This window comes from Leptonychotes weddellii, chromosome X (assembly GCF_054177405.1).
Source record: "Leptonychotes weddellii isolate Sample4059 chromosome X, ASM5417740v2, whole genome shotgun sequence".
Taxonomy (NCBI): Eukaryota; Metazoa; Chordata; class Mammalia; order Carnivora; family Phocidae; genus Leptonychotes; species Leptonychotes weddellii.
In genome coordinates, this window is record NC_138385.1 from 12,851,157 (window position 1) to 12,855,138 (window position 3,982).

At 38.9% G+C, this 3,982-nt stretch overlaps 1 pseudogene; it reads left to right on the forward strand.

Moving 5' to 3' along the window:
• The first annotated feature begins 1,008 nt into the window (after window positions 1-1,008).
• Window positions 1,009-1,531, forward strand: LOC102747408 (small ribosomal subunit protein eS24 pseudogene; annotated as a pseudogene).
• The last annotated feature ends 2,451 nt before the right edge of the window (window positions 1,532-3,982 follow it).

The following is a 3,982-nucleotide window of genomic DNA, read 5'->3' on the forward strand; positions in this document are numbered from 1 at the left end:
TCTATTTAAACCCTACAACCAATCAACTACCAATTCTCATCCATTCTATTTCCTAAATATTTCTCAGATCCATCCACTTTGACCAGCTCCACTGCCACTAACCTAGTCCAAAACATACTATCTGGATGTGACAATAATGTTCATTAATCTCCCCACTTCTACCTATGCCTACCCTTCCCAGTCCATCTTCCGCATAACAGCCCAAGGGATCTTTTTTTCCTAAGTTTTCATAGCACTGGTTTTATTCTGTTAAAAAAAAAAAATGGCACTTCAAATATTGTCATACACTTTGTTGTAATCATATCCATCTCTTCCACTAGAATGCAAAATCCTGGAGATGAGGAGCTGGGTCTTACACATTTTTCTACTCTTAGTACTCATCATAGTTGGAACTTAAAAATATTAACTTAGCATAATAGCCTCTAGGTCCATCCATGTTGTTGCAAATGGCAAGATCTCATTCTTTTTATGGCTCAGTAATATTCCATTGTGTGGCGGGGGGCACCTCTTCTTTATCCATTCATCTATCAATGGATACTTGGGTTGCTTCCATATCTTGGCTATTGTAAATAATGCTGCTTATTATATATTATAATTATTATATAAACATAGGGGTGCAGAAGATCTTGTCATGTGCAACAATAAGGATGGGCCTAGAGGGAATAATGCTAAGTGAAATAAGTCAGAGAAAGACAAATACCATGTGACCTCATTCACATGTGGAATTTAAGAAACAAGACAAAGTAAAAAGAGATCAACAACAACAACAAACCCAGACTCTTAAATACAAAGAACAAACTGGTGGTTGCCAAAGGGGGGGGGGGAGATAGATGAAATAGATAAAGGGGATTAAGAGTACACCTATTGTGATGAGTACTAAGAAATGTATAGCATTGTTGAATCATTATATTGTACAACTGAAACTAATACAACACTGTATGGTAACTATACTTCAATAAAAAATAAATTTAAATTTTAAAATACATTGTTAAAACAAATTGACTCTTTTCCTCCCTGGCTGCTTAAAGCTTGGCCGCCATCATGAACGACACAGTAACTATCCGGACCAGGAAGTTCATGACTAACCGACTACTGCAGCAGAAACAGATGGTCATTGATGTTCTTCACCCCGGAAAGGCAACAGTACCTAAGACAGAAATTTGGGGAAAACTAGCCAAAATGTACAAGACCACACCAGATGTCATATTTGTGTTTGGATTCAGAACCCATTTTGGTGGTGGCAAGACAACTGGCTTTGGCATGATTTATGATTCCTTGGATTATGCAAAGAAAAATGAACCCAAACACAGACTTGCAAGACATGGCCTGTATGAGAAGAAAAAGACATCAAGAAAACAGCGAAAGGAACGCAAGAACAGAATAAAGAAAGTCAGGGGGACTGCAAAAGCCAATGTTGGTGCTGGCAAAAAGTGAGCTGGAGATTGGACAACAGAAGGAGTAAAGATGCTGCAGTGGCTTTATCTGGTTGTGCAGATTTTTCATGAGAGGATCAATAAACTAAGAATGTTAATGTGAAAAAAAAACAAATTGAATTGAGCTAAATTTTAATAAAGAATATTAACAAAATTTCAAGCATATTATCCCAACTTTTATAAATATTAGCTGTGCATATCTGAATGTGTTCACATTATATAAACATACTAAAATTTTAAGGATTATTTATTCAGTGAGGTGAAATTATGAGTTATATCAAGTTTACTCTATAACTCTTGTTTTGTACCTTTTTAAAGTAGGCTCCACATCCAATATGGGGCTTGGACTCATAACCCTGAGATCTAGAGTCACATGCTCCACCAACTGAGCCAGCCAGGCACCCCCCTTCTTTGTTTTGTAAATTTTCTTTTTTTTTTTTTATAGCTTTGTGGATATATAACTAATATACAAAAAACCTGCATATATTTAATGTATACAATTTGATGAGTGGGATATATGCATACACCCATGAAACCATCACCACAATCAAGGCAATAAGCATATCATCACCTCCAGAATCTTCCTTGTGCCCCTGTTTGTGTGTATGTGTATGTGTGGTATTAAGAATACTAGAACACTTTACATGCAAATCACATATTACATCCCTGCCTAAAACCTTCCAAATGGCTTCCCACTGTACTTAGAATAAAATCCAAAGTCTGTAACTCAGACTTCTGTTTCCTCAACTGACCAGACCCCTGTCATCTCTCACCTGGGCCTGCTTCACTCACTTCCCCACTTCCTACCTCAATTCATCCTCTATTCAGGGTCAATGGTCTTTTCAAAATGCAAAATAAATTTGTCAATCTCATGATGAAAATCCTTTGATGTCTCCCTATTACCTACTTAAGTCCCAACATAAGGACTTTTGCCTTCTCTGTGAAACCTTCCCTACTTCGCCTCTATTCTATTCCCACAGTACTTTGTAATCTCCCACATATGTATTTATAGATAGAAATATAAAACAATACATAAATATAGTTCATATTATTCCACATAATGCTGTTATATATTTTATAAATTACTTAAATAGAATATGGTATCTAGCCTTCAGTATTCAAATTACATGTTTGTGTGCCTGTCTCCCCCACTAAAGGGTAAGCTCTTGGAGATAGAGAATGTTTCTGTTTCTGTCTGTTTCACAGCTTGAGCCCACTGCCCAATACACATTTGGACTCCTAGCACCCAGCATAGTATTTGGCACATAGTACTAAGCCGCAATTATTTTGTCAAATTATCCATTAATCAGATGTAGTATCACAACATACAGAATTTGGAGTCGAATAGACTTGGATTTAAGTTCCAGTTCTGGCAGTTACCTGAAAGCTCTTTGACCTCTCTGAGCTTGGTTTCTCATCTGGCAACTAGAATAGTAATGCCTACATCCCTGTATGGCTGTGAGGATCAAGTAAGACAGTAAATACATAAGCAATCACTAAATACAGAAGTTTTCCACAAGACATAAATATAAACAAATATGCAGTATGACCTAAGGCATGAGAAGTGCTTAGCACAATGTCTAGCATACAGCAAGTGCTCAGTGATTAAAAGCTACCCTAGTACATTAGAAGATGAGGCTATTGCCAGTCACCCTGCTTGTGCATGCACCTGTGTGTGAGTGTGTGTGCGTGTGAGAAGTGATTGATGGTGACCAAACAGCCCTACCCACACAGCAGATGCTCTTCTTCAGTGGGTTCCATGACTAGATGGCCCCTGCTCACACACTCTTAGACTTGCACTTCATCCTCCATCTAACACATTCTTGAACCCTGGCATCCAGCTTTAAAGCTTACCCAAGATGATGGTCAAGAGGAGGAACCATACACATCGCAGATTGCCTGAGAGAGTCTCAGGGCATGTTTGTTGTCCAGCATAATTACTAACAGTGTCTTTTCTTTCACTTTCAAAGGAATTTTAGTTTGACCAATAAATTATATTATGGTCATCCTAGTAAAAGATATACTTACTACTCCAGTTACTTGTTTTCGGTGGGGAGAAGAAAAAATCCTTACTAGTAGCTTTTCAACTGTAAAAAAAAAAAAAAAAAAAAAATTGTGGTGCCACATGGTACATGGAAACAGACCATTAGGGAAATTATGAGTGGTGCAAGCAGCCTAGCGTCATGGCCCCATGTGGCCCCATGGGTTCATTTACCACCTGCACTCTTTTTGGCCACGGGCCACATGGCAGGGCAGTGCCTACAGCCACAACCTGGGCAGATGGTCCCAAATCCCCAGGTCTCTCCTGGACTACAGTTTTAAGGAGGCAACTTTATTCTACAGCCTCTGCCCCTAGCTACCTAGGAGCTTTCAGACAAGTCTCCAACCACTCCTAGTGATTCCTGGGGCCTTCAGGGGCAGGGACAAGACAGAACCAAGGGCCGCAAACCATGCCGGATGACTTAACTATCTCTACTTAACCTCCTCTTAAGCTGACTGAACCTGGCCTTGGCAATGGTTTGATATGGTCCATTAAAAAGCATTCTGTC